Below are 20,068 nucleotides of genomic sequence, written 5' to 3' on the forward strand. Positions count from 1 at the left end.
ATTCCTTAGTCTCCAGTTGACGGTGTTTAATACAAAAGGAGAGTACATTTGAGACTCTAAAGGGAACAGTGGCTTAGGGATGCCACAAAACAGTGCTTGATCCTCTTCTGTCCATTTGTTTATGGCTTGGGGCAATCCCTACTTCATCTGGACTCACTGATATTGCCTCCCTAGTTCATGTGTGTGTGTATAAAACAGATCTAAGAGGACCTCTTTGTTGGAAGAGGGTAATAGGCAGCTGTGTCCTGATAAATGCTTAATAATTGGCTCTCGGAGGAAAAAACAATCTTGATATGGAGCACTGGAGGACTTGGGGACTTCGATGGAGTAAATGCTCCTGATGTGGCCAATTTCAGTTTATCAACCTGACATCAACTGTTCACAGTATCCTGAAAATGTGACAAGCAATTCTCATGGAGCTAGTGGGAGCCAACTCCAGCATACCCTTGCTAAATTCCTTAACCCCAGGTCATCTTGTGGGGCTGTTTCTGCAGACACCCTTAAGGCCCTCGCAGACTCTGGGAAAAGCCATGTGAAAATAACTGGCCGATCTGCTCTTTAAGATGCCTTTCAGAGCCCAGATTCTAGAATCTTTTCTCAAGAAAAATTTAGAGCTGGAATACATTGTAATTGTGTGCGATGAAGTGTCTTTAAATATCAGTTTATATTGATATTATTTTTTGTTTCTAATGCTTCCGAGAGAGCTGGTGATTTAACTTGGCTACTTTTATAGAATATGTATAAAATACTAAAAAGTGGTTTTAGGGAAGGCAAGTGATTCTCACTCACTGGTACCTGTGGATACTTCTGCTCTTTGAGCATGGAGCCATTACCAGATGAGATCTTTGAACATGATGAAACTTTGCATTGTGCCTAATGCCTTTAATATAGGATGCTTTGTCTTGTAGGACAGGCTTCCCCAGTGGCTCAGATGGTAAAGAATCTGCCTGTAATAGTTCGCGAGACCCAGGGTTGATCTGTGGGTTGGGAATATCCCCTGGAGAGGGTAATAACAACCCACTCCAGTACTGGAGTATTGGGCAGAGGCTGGCAAATGTCGCTCCATCAACCAAATCTAGCCTGTTGCCTGTTTTCATGTGGCTCATGATCTAAGGATGGTTTTTACATTTTTGAGTAGTTAAAAAAAAAGTCAAAAGAGGAGTAATAATTGTGACACGTGAAAATGATAGTTTCAGTGACCATAAATAAAGTTCTGTCGGAACACAGCCTTGCTCTTTCGTCCTTATCTTCTATGTTATCATATCATCTGTGTTATCATATCATCTCTGGCTGCTCTTATGCTATACCAGAAAGGTTGAATAGTTGCAAAAGAGTATATGGGGCCTGCATAGCCTGAAATATTTACTATCTGGCCCTTTGTAGAATATGTTTGCCAACCCCTGATCTGGGGAACAAGTCTCTGAGGAAATGTGACCAGTTAGTTCAAAGTTCTGTATGGTGACTGAAGACATAGCATGGGAAAGCCAAATTCATCCATAATGAGATCGACAGGCATTGCAAAAGGAAATGGAGAGAACCACAAATGTCTCAAAATATGAAAAACAGCAAGGAGGATAACGTATTGAGAATAACGTATTTCTCACTTTGCCCAAATCATCTCCTTTCAGGTTTTTTGTGTTTGTTTTGTTTTAATAATCTGAAATGAAGAGTTTTCTTCTAGTGCTGTCAGCTTGATGTGTGCTGATTTAGGTGGTCTCCTGCTGACCCGGGAGCCTGATGCTTCTGCTCAGTAGAGGAGGATCACTGATGGTTCCAAGGGCTGGCCTTGGAAGGCAGCCATACTCGCCACTGTACCATCTACACCACTTAAAGGGCTGGCTCTGGAGTCAGAGAGCTGGGAGTCATGTCCTAGCTCGGCTCCTTATTTGATATATGGTCGTGGACACATTTCTTTTAATGGTTCTCATCTTCAGTTTTCTCACCTATAAAACATCAAATTGTTCTGAGTATCAAGTAAAATACTTAAATTGATTAGCACAGAATCTGACACACAGTATGTAATAACTGTTACTTTTTGTTGTTATTATTGTTTATATGTTATTAGTCTTACTATGTTTGTATACCTCAAGGACTCCCATGAGAAAGGAGATGTTAGTCACTCAGTTTGTGACCCCATGGACTGTAGCCTGCCAGGCTTCTCTGTCCATGGAATTCTCCAGGTAAGAATAGTGGAGTGGATTGCCATTTCATTCTACAGGGGCTCTTCCTGTCCCAGGGCTTCCCATACATGTGCGTATTTATGTTTTGGGTTAAGGTTTTATCCTTTTAGTTTTAGCAGACAGAGATTAATATTTAATTTGGCAGGATCTTGATGTATAACACGAATTCTTTGCATGCCCAACACTCCATCTCCAGGAAATTGTCTCAAAAAGAAACTCATGCAAGTGTTACAGTTTCAGTCAATATTTAAAACATTGGTCTGGTGAGAAGGTTGTGTCCCCATTCATTTCTTCCCAAGAGGAGACTGCCCTCCAGTGGAAACAATTCTGATAAGGGGAGAAAATCATTTTGGTAGTGAAAACTATGCAAAAAATGCCCTGTGTAATTCTTTTCTGATACAATGTATCTGTTTATGAAATTTAAGAAAACTCTCCCACTGTCCCAGAACCTCCAGGGTCTGCTCTGATCTGATGATGGCATTCATCAATTAGACCTTCATTCCTTTGACAGCCATCTTCCATCCCTATCATGTAGCATAGGCATTGCTTTAATTAAGCAATATGAAACTAAGATACTTTAAAATATCCCGATACCTAGGTCGCACCTCGGTTCAACTAAGTCAGACGCTCTAGGGGTGGGATCTAGAAATCAGTATTTTATTTTTAAAGTCCCCTCCATGGCTTAGTGATAAAAGAAGCTGCCTGCCAATTCAGGAGACATGAGTTCGATCCCTGGGTCGGGAAGAACCCCTGGAGAAACAAATGACAACCCTCTCCAGTATCCTTGCCTGGGAATTCCCATGGACAGAGGAGTCTGGTGGGCTATAGTCCGTGGGGTCGCAGAAGAGTTGGACACGACTTAGCAACTAAACAACTATAACAAACCACACACTGTACACAAAGTTCAGCCTACAGCCAAGGGTGACAGTCACAGCTTCAAACCTTTTGGCTTTTAAGCAAACTTGTTTTTAAACGAAGCAAAGCAGAAACCTGCTCTCATGTTACTGTGACGTTTGCTCTTCCAGAGCATGTGTAAGTGTAGCATCTGTTGTCACCTGCTTGTATTGGAGTCTCATCTCTAGGGACATTTCCTGATACAATCTTTTTTCATTTGCTTGTTAATAAAGAAGGATCTTTTAGGTAGTAAAAGAGGAAGATAAGAAAGGAATCTTTGCTGCTTCTCCAACTGTAAATCCCATTGATGGGTTCTGTTTGGGACCAGTAATTATCTAGACTTTGGTAATGTCATGGTTAAACTATACAGAGGCATTTGGGCTCACCTGACAAAAATGCATTGAGGTAGCTTGAATTTATGAAGGGATTCTTTCTATGTATTCACTGACAGTCATTTTTTTTTTTTTTTTAGCCTGGTGATTAGACAAGCTGAAAAATTTTCTTCTCATTAACATATTATTTCTTGTGTTTAGTTCATTATAGATATTTTATTGATCTAATCTTTTACTTAAATAAGAATCGCTACAGTTGTTTCTGAGTTTGAGGCTGCTGAAGGAAGGTTAATTAATTTTTGTTATCTGTAAAATAAAAATAATGATATTACCTACCTCCTAAGGTTGTTAAGGAAAGGGAAGAGATAATGTGTCTGAGGCATCCTAGTGGTTGGCACAAGTCGGCATACTGGTGTGTTATGATATTGAGGCAAGAAGATAATAGAGGTCAAGGACAAAGATAGTGCTGTTTTAGTTCCCCTGGGTTTACATCTTGTCTAGACTACCTATCAGCTCTGTAATGTTAGGCAAATTAGTTTCCCTCCATTAGTCTTCATTTCCTCTCCTGGAAACTTTCAGTCAATTTTTTTTGGTAGGGGTGGTAAGAGAGTTGAAAATTAAGTCAGTTAAGTGAAATCACAAATTAATATGCTTATCACTATTCCTGGCATTTGGTAAGCACGTTTTCATATATAGGGGCTTCCCTGATAACTCAGTTGGTAAAGAATCTGCCTGCAGTGCAGGAGACACCAGTTTGATTCCTGGGTCGGGAAGATCTGCTGGAGAAGGAATAGGCTACCCACTCCAATATTCTTGGGCTTCCCTTGTGGCTCAGCTGGTAAAGAATTACCTGCAGTGCGGGAGACCTGGGTTTGATCCCTGGGTTGGGAAGATCCCCTGAAGAAGGGGAAGGCTACCCACTCCAGTATTCTGGCCTACAGAATTCCATGGACTGTATAGTCCATGGGGTCACAAAGAGTTGGACAGGACTGAGCAACTTTCACTTTTCATATATGTGTGTGTGTGTATATATATACATATATATATGTATATATATATAAAAGGAAGAAAGTATGGTGTGTGTGTGATAGACACAGAGAGAGAGAGAGAGGGAGAGAAGGAGAAAGAGGTTAAGAGCTGAAAGAGACCTTACCTTGCTTCTTGTGGCCCCTGAACCAGAGGTATCAGCACCAGTTGGGATCCTGTTAGAAAGGTGTAACTTCACCACCCCAGAACTACTGAATCAGAATCTGCATTTTAAAAAGATCCCTGGTGCTATGTGTACACGTCAGAGTAGCACTTCTCTAGTCAATGAATGGCAAACACAAAGTAAAACTGCCACCACTCTATAGAACACCCTTGGCAGCCATCAGTCATCAAACCTGACACTCCACCCCTCAGCATCCTGCCTAACCACTCCAGGCAGCTTCAACTAGTTGGTAGGAATTGACAAGTAAGATACAACCTATAGCAGAAGAAACTTATTGCATAGGAACTGTGACTTGCCTGAGCTAGAAAGACAGTATTGCCAAAACAAGACTCCCATTTCAGGGCTCGTAAACTTCCAACTGGTAATAATGTACATACCTCACACTGCTTCCACAATGTCATTCAGTAACATACAGCTATAGTCTGGCTGGCTTTTCATAACAACTAGCAGGTTAAAAAAAGGTAATTTATATTAGCCAGAAGGATAAAATAGGATTTAGCGGTATCATTCAAGTTGAAAAGAAATAGGTTAAAATCACGTGGTAAATAATCTGCCTGCCAGTGCAGAAGATATGAGTTTTATCCCTGGGTCGGGAAAATCCCCCGGAGGAGGAAATGACAACCCACTCTAGTATTCTTGCCTGGAGAAGCCCATGGACAGAGGTGCCTGGTGGGCTACAGTCCATGGGGTCACAAAAGAGTTGACATGACTTAGTGACTGATCATGGATGTATGAAGGTTAAAATCAGATAACAGTGTTTCTATGATCAAAACTCAAAGCCTGATAGAAATTCCTGTTGTGATAATCTAGGCATTGTGAATTTAAAAGAATCTGTGATGATCCGTTACTTCCACTGATTTCTAAACTTCCCTTCTTTTCAGACTTTTTTCACTTAAACATTTTTTTTTAATATTAACAAAAACTTGTAGTACTTGAAGGTGGAGTCACTGAAGTGGCCAATGAACCCATTAGACACCATTTTGCAAAACTAACATCAAACAGGGCGCTGATTTGAGACATTTGTACATTGCCTTTGCCTCTTTTAATTATTTTTGCTTGAAATTTTAAAGCTCAGGCTGGGATGAGCCTTGAGATAACATATGATCCAGCTTCTGTCTCCTGGGAAGGAAGGAAGAATTTTGTTCATCACCAACAGGAGATATGGTCTGCCTAGCGCAGAAATGAAAACACTGTCCTAATACCTCTGAAATTTATCTTAAGCATCACGTCTGCTGTTGCACTGAGGCTCCTAAACATTTTCTGACTCATTACTCAAATGACTCATGCTCCATTGAGTGTGGTGGGAATACATGGAGAAGTGGCCAGATCCAACCGAGTGAGTAAGAGACTGGCCAGAGCTCCTTGTGTTTTGTTACCTGGGCTGTTAATTTGCTAGAACTCTCAAGATGTTAATGTTCCTCTGATGTGGCTGGCTGACACATAGGAGCTTCTTATTCCACTCTGGAGATTATACCAAAATTTATCCTTCTCAAGATAAAACAAGCGATTCCCAATTTTCACATTTCAGGTTTATTCCAAGCTGTAATAATGGTTTAGGTAATCAGGCTCTATTAATTTAAAAAACTATATATTAATATATCTGCATATATATGTATAACACTATATGTTTATATATCTATATCTATGTATTTGTGTATATATTATGACGTGTTTTCTGGGTGTACACATATATAGGTGTGCATGTATATGTATCGGAGAAGGCAATGGCACCCCACTCCAGTACTCTTGCCTGGAAAATCCCATGGACAAAGGAGCCTGGTAGGCTGCAGTCCATGGGGTCGCTAAGAGTCGGACACGACTGAGTGACTTCACTTTCACTTTTCACTTTCATGCATTGGAGAAGGAAATGGCAACCCACTCCAGTGTTCTTGCCTGGAGAATCCCAGGGACGGGGGAGCCTGGTGGGCTGCCGTCTATGGGGTCGCACAGAGTCGGACACGACTGAAGCGACTTAGCAGCAGCAGCAGCAGCGTGTATATGTATATGTGTGTAACCTGTGTTCTATGTATGTATATTTACTTTAACCAAAGTATAATCACTGTTCTCAGAATTTCCAGGAAACAACCATTCTCTCCTCAGTGCATTAACTTAGTCAATATCACATGGCTTTTATGATTTGGAAGTTTTCCACACACAAGTATGTTTGACTCTGTGCCACAAGAGATGGGTGGAGGGATAATTGCAGATGCTTGAAAACCAGAACCAAAGATCTGTTACATGTCTCTTGAAATAACATTAAAGGTCAGATCATAAAACTACTTTCCTTTTTTGAGTATTTTATTTCTTTGCTTGGAATTAATTTCATGTCCAAAGGCATGGTATATGAAAGAAGACATCTAGGAAATGTTTTCTAAGAATTGTGAATGCTCAGTCCCTTAGTCGTGCCCAACTTGTTGCTACCGTATGGACTGTAGTCCACCATGCTCCCCTGTCCTGGGATTTTCCAGGCAAAAATCCTTTAGTGGGTTGCCATACCCTACTCCAGGGGAATCTTCCCACCCCAAGGGTCAAACCTGCATGGTCCTGCATCTCCTTCATTAGCAGAGGGCTTCTCTCTGAATTAGCAGGGGGATTCTCTGAGCCACCTGGGAAGCCCTTTCTAAGAATTAGTTCTCTCCAATAATCAAAAAGGAAATTTGGAAATATGTCTGTACAAATAAATATAGGGACATCTGTATAAATTCCTTGGGACTCTCTTCAGTGATGATGAAATATGACTCCTGCATTAAAACTTTCATTTATTTTTATGACACTAACATAAAAATCAACAAGACCCATTTTTTCCTTGGAGTCAAATACATTGTTGTTGGTTTGTGTGTCTGTGTCTGTGTGCATGTGTTTTGTTGAGGATAGTTGATTTACAATATGGTATTAGTTTTAGTAATACAGAAAATTGATACTTATCTATGTATATGTATGTATATAGATATATATTCTTTTCCAGATTCTTTTTCATTCTAGGTTATTACAAGATATTGAATATAGTTCCCTGTGCTGTAAGCAGGTCCTTGCCATTTATCTATTTTGTAAATAGTTCAACTGGCTTGTTCTGTATTAACTCTTCAATTAGTTTTCTTTTAAATTATCCTTAAAATATCCGCCATATGAAAAGAATGCATTCTGCATAAGGTAGAAATTAAGCTGGCTAATTTCCAGCAAATTATGCTGATAATTAATAAGAATAAGATCTACCTCTGCCCGTTTTAAATGATAGGCTGAATAAGAAAGGGCAGATGATGTAAATGTTTATAAACTAGATACATGTATGGATTGCAATTCTTTATCCCTCTCTCTGTATTTAAATGTCCATTCTCTGTATTCACAAATGGCTTTTGGAACATATATCGGTCTTCTTTCATCACCTCCCTCTGCCTAGTGCATGATCCTGGGCTGGACCCATATAGAGTGATTTAAACACACTTAGTCTCAAGCCTTTAGGAACTAACAGTTATCCCTTTAGCCTTTCAAAGAGCTTGCTATGAAATTGGAGTCACCTGGAGTTATTAGAAGGCAATGGCAACCCACTCCAGTGTTCTTGCCTGGAGAATATCAGGGACGGGGGAGCCTGGTGGGCTGCCGTCTATGGGGTCACACAGAGTCGGACAGGACTGAAGCGACTTAGCAGTAGCAGGAGTTATTGAAGCAAATGAATTATGGTTAGCTAATATCAAGAAAATTAGAGATACCAAGGGAACATTTCATGCAAAGATGGGCTTGATAAAGGACAGAAATGGTATGGACCTAACAGAAGCAGAAGATATTAAGAAGAGGTGGCAAAAATACACAGAAGAACTGTCCAAAAAAGATCTTCACGACCCAGATAATCACGATGGTGTGATCACTCACCTAGAGCCAGACATCCTGGAATGTGAAGTCAAGTGGGCCTTAGAAAGCATCACTATGAACAAAGCTAGTGGAGGTGATGGAATTCCAGTTGAGCTCTTTCAAATCCTGAAAGATGATGCTGTGAAAGTGCTGCACTCAATATGCCAGCACATTTGGAAAACTCAGCAGTGGCCACAGGACTGGAAAAGGTCAGTTTTCATTCCAATCCCAAAGAAAGGCAATGCCAAAGAATGCTCAAAGTACCGCACAATTGCACTCATCTCACACTCTAGTAAAGTAATGCTGAAAATTCTCCAAGCCAGGCTTCAGCAATACGTGAACCGTGAACTTCCAGATGTTCAAGCTGGGTTTAGAAAAGGCAGAGGAACCAGAGATCAAATTGCCAACATCCGCTGGATCATCAAAAAAGCAAGAGAGTTCCAGAAAAACATCAATTTCTGCTTTATTGACTATGCCAAAGCTTTTGACTGTGTGGCTCACAAAATAAACTGTGGAAAATTCTGAAAGAGATGGGAATACCAGACCACCTGGTCTGCCTCTTGAGAAACCTATATGCAGGTCGGGAAGCAACAGTTAGAACTGGACATGGAACAACAGACTGGTTCCAAATAGGAAAAGGAGTACGTCAAGGCTGTATATTGTCACCTTGTTTATTTAACTTATATGTAGAGTACATCATGAGAAATGCTGGGCTGGAGGAAGCACAAGCTGGAATCAAGATTACTTGGAGAAATATCAAGAACCTCAGATATGCAGATGACACCACCCTAATGGCAGAAAGTGAAGAGGAACTAAAAAGCCTCTTGATGAAGGTGAAAGAGGAAAGTGAAAAAGTTGGCTTAAAGCTCAACATTCAGAAAACGAAGATCATGGCATCTGGTTCCATCACTTCATGGAAAATAGATGGGGAAACAGTGGAAACAGTGTCAGACTTTTTTTTTTGGGCCTCCAAAATCACTGTAGATGGTGATTGCAGCCATGAAATTAAAAGACGCTTACTCCTTGGGAGGAAAGTTATGACCAACCTAGATAGCATATTGAAAAGCAGAGACATTACTTTGCTAACAAAGGTCCATCTAGTCAAGGCTATGGTTTTTCCAGTGGTCATGTATGGATGTGAGAGTTGGACTGTGAAGAAGGCTGAGTGCTGAAGAATTGATGCTTTTGAACTGTGGTGCTGGAGAAGACTCTTGCGAATCCCTTGGACTGTAAGGAGATCCAACCAGTACATCCTAAAGGAGACCAGTCCTGGGTGTTCATTGGAAGGACTGATGCTGAGGCTGAAACTCCAGTACTTTGGCCACCTCATGTGAAGAGTTGACTCATTGGAAAAGACCCTGATGCTGGGAGGGATTGAGGGCAGGAAGAGAAGGGGACGACAGAGGATAGATGGCTGGATGGCATCACTGACTTGATGCACGTGAGTTTGGGTGAACTCCGGCAGCTGGTGATGGACAGGGAGGCCTGGCGTGCTGTGATTCATGGGGTTGTAAAGAGTCGAACACGACTGAGTGACTAAACTGGTTTGATTATTAGAGAATGGAAAGCAGAAGATTGAAGTCTGTTTTCATTGCAACTAATGAGGCATCTAATGATTCAAACGTCACTCCAGGGCTCACCTCATTAAGACAGAGCATCTTGTTTTCATAAATGTCCTGGGATAGCTGGACAAGTATATATATATATTTTTTTTTCTTTAAATAAGTAACAAAGCTTTCCAACCACATTCAAATGTGAAAGGAAGCTTCTTCGCACTGATATCTTCTAAGTGTGCAAATACATTTCTTAAAAACAGCATGAGAGAGGTGGACTCTGCATCTTTATTCTTACAAAATGCAATTTTTGGGTCATTTGAAAGTGGACTCTGCCATCAAATTAAATGCACCACTGACTACATGTTTATTAAGAGATTTATCACCAGCTGCCTTATTTAGTGTACTTTTATTAAAATATTACTGCAGCTTCCATCTGAATACTCCTAATTTAGATATTTAATGGGCAGTCATAAGGCATTGAGTTGTCCCTGTTATTTTTGACCTGCAGGAGACCACGGGGCACCTAAGTGTAGGGGAACAAATTAAAGGGAGGGGATCTGGCTGGATAGCTTTTAGACATTTGGGATGCCTATGCCCTTGATTTTTCAAATTTCTGCTGAAATGCAGCTCTAAAATTTGGCAGATGAGAGCTCCCCTCCTGACCTGGCTCAGTGTTCATCTAAAAGAGGCAGAACCATGGAGTGCTAGGCCCTATGTCTGTGATAAGGTACCTGCCCAATAAATAGCTGTTGAATAAATGAATGAATCAACGAATTGGGTGTTACAGTCTGGGGCCACTGTTCTCCTTTTTATTTCTTTGAGAAACAGCATGCAGATGTTTTTTTCCATATTTAGATCTATTTTAAGACGTGTGCATGCTAAGTCGCTTCAATCATGTCCAACTCTTTGCCACCCTGTGGACTGTAGCCCACTGGGCTTCTCTGTCCATGGGATTCTCCAGGCAAGAATACTGGAGGGGGTTCCCAGGTCCTCCTCCACGGGATCTTCCCAACCCAGGGATCCAACCTGCATCTCTTATGTCATCTGCATTTGCAGGTGGGTTCTTTACCACTAGCGCCACCTGGGAAGCCCTGTTTTATGATGGTGATCTCCATATTGGATATGCACTCATCAGTGGATGAGACCACTGTGTATACACGAATATATTTGTGGATACAAATATGTATTTAGACTCACAAGCTGTAGGAAATGGGGAGCAGGTTTTCAAACTTTCCAAACTGCCTAAAAAAATGGGTATTAATAGAGTTAGCTCCAGGGAGATGGCGTTTCATCAGTCACCATCTCCTTACGTGGAAAGCCTTTTTCCCATTACTTTTCTATTTTAAATCTATTCCCCTGCCCTGTCTGATTGAACCTTTCTGAAATGGGCCAGGCAGAGAATCTTGCCTCTTCTTTCAGCTTGGAAATAATAACGTCTTCACATTTTCATGGCCTTTTCTGAAATGGGGACCTTTCATTTATGTTTCACTCTCAATTGAAATACATTGATTAACGTCATGGAATTGTGTTTCACCACAGACCTTTTGAAACAAAAAGCTGCTTTTCTGATATGGTGAGAGAACAGATTGTCCCAGATTTCTTGATGCTCGGAGGACTCAGGGGCAAAGGAACTGTTATTGAATCCTAAAGAATGATCAGGTTTCATTGCATCCCTTTTGCTATGTTTTTTTCCCCGCAGCATCCCCAGACACCAGACCCTTGGCATTCAGTAATCACAGAGCTCTCTCTGGGACCCCTCTTCCAAATCTCTTAGGTTTTCCATCCCCTTATCTTTTTGCCCTAAGAAAATTTCTATACCTTGCCTTCCACTTCTTGTTTTTTTTTTAATTTTTGTTTGTAATAATCATATTCTTAATTTTACACTCAGATTTCCCCCCGTCATAGCACCTATGTTGATTAATCTCTCTTTCTCTAGGTCCATTCCTCCATCTTCCCTGCCTTGCATCCCCTGTACTTCCTTGCTGGTTTGCCCAGTGGGAGGCATCACTGTGAGTTTGGAGGATGTGCTGAGAACAAAGTTAGGGTATTTTTTACCCCGTGACTTTTTCCTCACAGCCTCATCTCTAGGCAGAGCGTGTCCTTCTGTTCCTGAAGCTCCCTCTGGGCAGCTTGGTCTCTGGGGATAGCACCTTGAGTAAAACTATTTTTCCCCTGTTCCTTTAGCGGGTGGTGATGGCTCCCTCCGTTCCTAGTCTCCGGTGCCCATGCCCACTGTTTGCTCTTCAGCACTGTCCACACTTTTATTCAAGACTCTTCACAGGAACCATCGGGAATAAGTTCTATTTCCTGGTGGATGGACAACCTGTTCTCAATGTACAGTTATGGAGTGTTCTTGATCTCTCTGAGAACTTTAATTAGAATTTGTGTTTGTAAGTTCCCATTTGACCCATAGCATCTGTCTCTGATGCCTGCTCTCTGTTAATGTTAATTTTTCTAAACTCTTTTAATCTTTCAAATGAAAGTCTTGTTTGATTAAAATGGGTGAGTGGTAAGGATTTCCTCTCCTGCTGTGTAGGCTGATTTCTATGTCTGATGGGTTTCTCTGCTTTCAGTTCCAGTCTACTGCATCCTCTTGAATATCATAACTAGGTTTATATTCCTTATGCACCCCTGTCTAATGTCTAGAGAAAAAAATATATATATATACTTTTTGTTTGGTGGTGAAAGTCTTCGTGCATCTGGGTCTCAGCTTACCTTTTTGATTCCCTTATATCATCCTGGACCTATCAAATCCTGGACCTAGATTTCCTTCACTGCAAGCACAACCTTCTCATCCTTCTTTCGTCCTTTTTTTTTTTTTTTTTTACAGTTTTCAAAAAAGAATATTTATTTATTTAGGTGGTGCTGAGTCATCGTTGCTGCTTGGGCTTTTCCCTAGTTGCAGCAAGCAGGGCTACTCTCTAGTTGCAGGGCACAGGCTTCTCGTTGCCGTGGCGTCTCTCGTTGCAGAACACGGGTCTAGAGTGAGAGCGCTTCAGTAGTTGCCGTCCCTGGACTCTGGAGCACAGGCTCAGTAGTTATGGCACACAGGCTTTGTTGCTCTGTGGCATGTGGGATCATCTCAGATCAGGGATCGAACCCGGGTCTCTTGCATCAGCAGGCGGATTCTTTACCACTCAGCCACCAGGGAAGCCCCCATCCCTCTTTGTAGACCTGTGCACATCTGCTTTGCACTCATGCTCCTAACTAGCCTGTCATCTACCTTCTTAGCCAAATCCAGAGATCCCTTCCTCCCTCACTTCTTATTCTGACCTTTGTCACTTACCTCGATGTCTCATGTATTTCACCATACATTTTACCATCCAGAAGGTATTTAATGTCTTTGGAGACTAAGATTTTTGAAAATTTTGTTTCTTGTTATTTGTTCACTACCCACTCCTTCAAACTTTTTTGCTGTCATCTCTGTCCTTGGGGCTATCAAGATGAGATGAGCACTGTTCCCAGCCTCAAGAAGCTCACAGAAAACCGGAGAAACCAGAACATAAGAATGGGGAACAGTGTGAAAATGGCCATAACAAGACATAAATGAGGCAAGAAGGAGGAGGGAGGTCTGAGAAGGCTGGGTTCTGGTTTTTCTTACCCTGGCTGGTGGGAGGAATGACACAATGAGCAAGGGCCACTTTGTAAATATTGGTCAGCTGATGGAGGTTTGTGTTTCATTGGTTTGTTTCTATAGAGGGTATCCAGGGCTACACATTTAAGTAAGCCTTTGGTTCCAAAGTGGTCAGTTGGACCAAGGTGTAATCAAAGTATGAATTTTTGTCCCGAATGGATTCTTCACAATCCTGAAGTTTCCATTCCCCATCTGTAATTCTTGAGGGGCTAGAAGGGGAGTATAGTACTCACAGGCAACTCCACAACACGCAACTCCACAATACATCTTTTTCAGCTGTGGCTGGTTGCTTTTCTAAGAGCTTATTAGCACCTGCTTTCATGGTACCTGGTTAGCAGATGAGGGACAGGTGGTACTGTTTGAAGCTAATGTGACATTGGTCAGTGTTATTTTGATTTATGTTCAAAGTTCGTTGGAAAAGTTATGTTTTTTTTTTTCAATAGCTAAAGTAAAAAGAGAAAGTGGAGAACAAGATGCAAAACTGCAGCTGATAATTTTTGAGCTAAACTGCAGTCTTATGTGACTTCACTGAGGTTGCTTCCCTTGTCACTCTGCAAGAAAAGGCAGAAAGTGAAAAAGTAAAAGGCAAGAAGAAAGGAGAGGCCTTGGAAGTCTTGAAGAGTTCTATTTCCTGGCCCTTTCTAGCTCTTCTAGCCACTGGGTTTTGTTTTTTAATGAAGAAATAGAACACAATAGTGGAGAGTAGGCAAGATGTAAATGAACACACTATGAATCCTCACCAATGGGAGAATCATGAGCTTTCTGTCTTGAGAGAGAAAGGTCAGAATCCAGGTGATGAGAGTTCTCTGACTCCGCCCCCTCATCAGCCTTTATTGGAGGCAACTGCCCTTCCCTTCTTTTCCTTTTTGGAACAGCCTCAGGGAGAGCAGAGTGGGTGCCCTGTCTCCTGTTTCCTGTAGCTGCTCTGGAACCTGCAGGTCAGGCCTGGGCACATGCAGATTCCTAGGGAACAAGAGTTGGCACTAGAAGCGGTTGGGAGGCGTACAAGTCTTTTAGGCAGAGTTTTGCGCTGCTGGGGCCTCTCCTTCCTGTTCTCCTTGTGGATGCTTAGTTTGGGGATCTGATGTGGGGAGAAAAAGTGCAGGAGGTGGGGCTGCAATATGGTGGAACATTTGTGAGCAAATATCTGCTCTTCTGCAGAAATTCAGATCCACGGTGAGGCTGGGAAGGGACTTCTACAGGGGAAGAAAGTTTCTGAGGGAAATGGTCATAATTCCAGGGCAGTGTGCCTTGGTAGTCTCATGATTTGGGTCCAACCTCTGCACCTGGGTGAGGGACTTAACCTTCCGAAGTCTGCCTTTTCTGGCACAAAGTCAGGCGTTTTGGGGGAAGAGATTGTGCTCTGACCCTGGAGAGACGCTAGTGCAGCTCCAGGGCCTGTCACCTAGCTTTGCGTGTGTGCATGCTCAGTCATGTCTGACTCTCTGCAATCCCATGGACTGTAGCCCTTCAGGCTCCTTTTTTTTTTTTTTTGGTACTACTTTGAAATTGGAGATTTTGCATTTAATTTCTGTCCAAATACTACTAATTGTTAACTTAGTCAGTTGGCTATTGATGGGTTATCTTGTAATATTGATTTCAAATGATCATTATTGTGAATTCAGACTCTAAACCCAGAGAGGTACCTGCAAGCTCTTTATAATCCAAATTTTCTAATGTGAGTTCAGAAAAATACTAGTCACTTGACACAGTCTATCCCTGAAAAATTCCGTGCTTGGGGGAAATGCTGTAGATTATAGTGCCCTCCTGGAAGCAACATTAAACTAGATAACTTCTGCCAATTCTTAAAAGGAAGGAACCTGTGTAGTTGAATTATTCAACTTTTTGCAAATCTGTTTGAACATGGAACATTTTCTTCATGTAATGCCTGTTAAATCTTCCAGAACAAACTTGGGGAAACACTATCTTGTTCCAAGCCTTCATTTCAGAAATGAAAAGCAAAGGCCAGAGAGATGATTTTCCCAAGTTTGCTATATGATGAGGCCTCAATTCTCTGCCTGTGCTCCAAATCAAACATTATTATCTTGTACCTGAAGGAAGAAGCTAATGAAAGGAATTTTTCCTCTCATGGACTTTACTTAATAGCTTTTGTTAACTTGTTTTCTGATCTCTTCTGCATTTTGGTTTTCAAAGAACAGTCTTTCCAGAGAGGGTACTTAATAGTATTGCATATTGTGTAACTACGTAAGCTCTATTGTAATTATAATTTTATTTCTTTTAAATCCACAAGCTTTCTCTATTCCCTCTAAAGCGTGCCTGCCTTTTATTCCCACCCCCATGGCTTCACACTGGCAGAAATGTCGCTGTCTTTTGTTCTTCCTCTTGAACAGAACCCCAGGTAACCAATCTGAGGACCTGCTCTTTGCTCCCAGAAAATATGCAAGTTTCTATGCACTGTAAGATTTTCTCAAATTCTCAGGTGAAAAATGCCTGCACAATCTACTACCGTAAAAGGAAATTAATTTATATTCATTAATCTTTTTCCCGTGGATGACAATTTTTGTTTCTTGACCTCCGTGTTGGTAACACATTATTCAGTATTCTTAGTAATAGACTTGTGGCTGTGCCACTCGTTCACTCCAGCTATTAAGTACCCTAACCAAGGTTCTCAGGATGTGCCTTAAAGAGTGAAATTGAAGGTCTTGTTCGCCAGTCTCCTGTGAGCTACAAAGGCTACTAAGTGTTCCAAGAAGTTTGGAACCAGTGTTCCCTTCATCCCATGGTTGTCAGTATTTGATGTGAGTCCAGTATGGTTCAATCACACAAACATTGGTCTGTTCAGTGTCAAAACGTGCTGTGTTCTGCAGATTTTTTTTTTTTTTAATGTATTTGGCATTGTTGCTGCCCACAAAGAGTTCACCTTCTAGTGAAAAAGACCCGGTTCTAAATGAACATGACACGAGGTGTTAAGTGCTGCATTATGTGGTGTTCAGAAGGGTAAGACACAAAAAGAAGTAAATTCTTTATGAAGCACTTTGACGTCCTTAAATTCTTCTTAGAGCAGTAGCATCTGAGACAGCCAAGAAGCTTGGTAATTCCTTGAAGTTGGTAGATAAGTTGTGGGCTTCCATGCCCTCCTGGTCCATGTCCCACTTCCAAAATTGTTGTTCCCATTTCGATACTGTCTCAGAATATGCCGTACGTGGAAAATACATTATTGTCAAATATTGCACATACAAATTCACCATTTCAATCCAAATTGATCAAGTTTCTATCAGCTTGATCTTGGGTGGCCTCAGCCTTCAGCGACTTGAAGCAGGACTTTGGTTCCCGGCCAGAGATTGAGGTCAGGCCGCAGGGATGAGAGCACCGATCCTTAGCCAATAGACCAGTGGTCAGCGACAAGAGCCCCAGCTCTTCTCCTTTGCAGAGAAGCATTCCCACGAAGATGGAAAGTAGTGAAACAAGTTAAGTGTTAAAAATGTACGTTTATGTGTGGATAGACACAGAGAGAGTCCTACCCTCTTGGTAGTTTGAATCACTTTTATGGGGCATTCCTCTGTGTTTCCTTTGACTGATCATCTTAATTTGCCTGGTTCTGAGTCTGTATTTGGTAACCCTCAGGGTCCTCCACATGGGTATGCACATCTTTTAGCCAAGATGGAATACAGCAATGAGGCCTGTGGGTAGTTGCATCACTTACTGTGAGGTGATGCCCCCTCTCCTTGGACCTCTGAGGAGCCTTTCGGCACATGTGTAGTCAGGGAGGCCTCCTTAACTTTGAGAATGAGGAATGTGTGTTCTGTTACCTCTTATCTGGGCAGGGCCCAGCCTCCTCCATCATCGTGCTTTTATGGAGTTTCTGTCCACAAGGGAGAAACTGTTCAGCCGGGGGCCCATCTGTCTCCTGCCTCAAACTTAAGACAAAACACACAACCCAGAAGTTGAGAGCTGCATTTTATTCTGTGTACAAAGCTGAGGACTTAACCCTGGGACACAGCATTTCAGGTAACTCTGAGAGACTGCTCTGAAGAGACAGGTGGGGACCTAGGATATATATAGTTTTTGCAACAAAGACCAGGTACTCAGACCATCAAGAGATGACTGTTAAATAAGAAAAACCAAGTATCTCAAGTTAAGCAATTTAGAGTTTTCCTATGTGTGGGAAGATGCAAAGTCTGGGCTCATTGAAATCAGGCCTTTGATATGTATGCCAGTTCTCTGGGGCCAGTATCTTGTGCTTCTCATCCTGAGCCACCTCAGGGTGCACTGTTGGGGTGGCTGCAGAGGCTGACTGCTAGACTGATGGGGCGGGGACATCCTGCCTCCATCCTGAGCTCCCTCAGCGCTCACCATCCGGTGGCTATAAAGTGATGGCTGCAACACCCTTTATTTACTGATAAGGCAGGCATGTAATATTTTCCATTCACATTCCAGTGTAACTCTGAGCATCCTTCCCTTTACCTGCTTTCTCAGTATGGCTGTTCCTTCCACCTCCTTAGCCCTTGTTATTGGAGAAGGCAATGGCACCCCACTCCAGTACTCTTGCCTGGAAAATCCCATGGATGGAGGAGCCTGGTAGGCTGCAGTCCATGGGGTCGCTAACAGTCGGACACGACTGAGCAACTTCACTTTGACTTTTCACTTTCATGCATGGGAGGAGGAAATGGCAACCCGCTCCAGTATTCTTGCCTGGAGAATCCCATGGACGAGGAGCCTGGTGGGCTGCCGTCTATGTGGTCGCACAGAGTCAGACACGACTGAAGCGACTTAGCAGCAGCAGCAGCAGCCCTTGTTATAGGTCAGCTTCTGTGCTGAGCAGCTCCCACTTCTTGATATGTAATCCTGACCACGATCCCATGAAACATTACTTCCCAAACTTGTCTGCACATTGGAATTCTCTGGGGGGCATCCCAAACTATTGATGCCTCTGTCCCAGCACTAAAGGCTGTGATTTAATTGAGGAGCATAACCTGGGCTTTGGGGTTTTTAGAAGATCCCCAGATGGTGACGAATATGGTTTAAAATTGATTATGGTGATGGTTGTTCAACTCTATGAATAGATTAAAAACCATTAAACTGGACACTTTGAATGAATCCTATGGTAAGTAAAATTATATCCCAATATAGCTCTTCTATTGTCAAAATCCTCGGTGATTAATTTGTACAGAACTGCTATAAAGTAAGTGGAGAAACTGAGACTTGGAGCTTAGTGACATACTCAATCTCTCATAGCTAGCCTGGGATGACTCAGAATCAAGGCAGTCTGCCCCCAGAGTTTGTTCTTATTAATTACTTCATCCTGTTGCCTACAAGGGCTTCCCAGGTGGTGCTAGTAGAAACCCACTTGCCAATGCATGGCACATAAGAGATGTGGGTTCGGTCCCCAGGTTGGGAAGATCTCCTGGAGGAGGAAATGGTAGTCTTCAAACATGGAGATGGTTCTGCTATCCCATGACTCCACAGCATATGCTTGGAGAAGTAGTGATGGATTTGCTCCCATCTATCCACGCGCCTTGACATGTCATGTTATATAACCAATGAATCTAATTTGCAAAATCATTGGCTTTAGGACAAGATAAAGGAATTAGCCTCCTTGGGAATAAAATCCTCAGGCTCTTTATCACAGTACTGAAACGGGCTGAGCCAGTCATCTTTGGTAGCCAGGAGGCATTCTCAGAAGCACACTGAAAGAGGGACATGCAGGTATCAAAGTTAGAAATTCAAAACCAACTGTTCCACATCCTGGAACCCGAAAATAGAATTCTATTTAAAAGATACTGCCTGGAATGTTAACCTTTGTCAACCCTCTACTGAATTTGGATATAAAAACACACACAAAGATAGTTCAACTATAATGGGAGAATGTTTGGGTTTTGGCTGCAGGTCAGGAAAAAGGCACATCTGATTGGAAGGCCTACTTTGACCAGTCTCAGGAAAACACAAAGGGAAATGATGAGCCTCTTCATAATAAATTGTCATGAAAGTGTTTTCTGGAAGGAAAGCTGAAGGTGTAAGTCCCCAGAGCAGCACGGCGACCTTCCTGAGAGGAATGCTTTGTCTCTTCAGATGCTCATGGCTGACCTCTTGGTGGCCGCTGCTGCTCTACCTATGTGCTCCCCTTTCTGAATAAAGATAGAGTTCAAAAAGATGAGCTCAGCTCAGAGCTGAAAGGGAAGCCAGTAAAACTGGCCTTTCTAGAGGCTTAAAGGTTGAGCTCCAGAGAGGAGCTTAGCTAGCTTTGCTTTAGTAGTTGGATACTCAGTATCTTCTCAAGTGTTGGCTGTTGGTATGCAGCAATTTGTAATCTGTTTCTCATTGCCAAGTATCAGCTGGGAGACTGAATTATCTTAAATATTTAAGATTGAAAAAAAAACTGGCTTCGTCTGTAGTTGCCTGAAGTATTTGCTTGCATTAGTGTTTGTTCTGTTTTTAAATTAATATTCATTTCTCTT

The 20,068-nt window shown here is 42.0% G+C and overlaps 1 protein-coding gene across 20 annotated transcripts in view; it reads left to right on the forward strand.

Annotated features, from left to right (window-relative positions):
* FHIT (fragile histidine triad diadenosine triphosphatase) overlaps positions 1 to 20,068 on the forward strand; it is a 1,549,085-nt gene that overhangs the window by 669,057 nt on the left and 859,960 nt on the right. The window contains exon 1 of one of the 20 annotated variants that reach the window (XM_086367110.1): positions 14,463 to 14,590. The exons of 18 other annotated variants lie outside the window; for them this stretch is intronic. The gene's annotated coding sequence lies outside the window, so the exon portion shown is untranslated. Of the gene's footprint in view, positions 1 to 14,462; positions 14,591 to 20,068 lie in introns of those variants that run through there. One more of the 20 variants, XM_086367116.1, reaches the window with a different exon arrangement.

This window comes from Bos grunniens, chromosome 22 (genome assembly GCF_055505025.1).
Source record: "Bos grunniens cultivar Pamir isolate PY7600 chromosome 22, Bosgru_T2T1.0, whole genome shotgun sequence".
NCBI classification, from domain to species: Eukaryota; Metazoa; Chordata; class Mammalia; order Artiodactyla; family Bovidae; genus Bos; species Bos grunniens.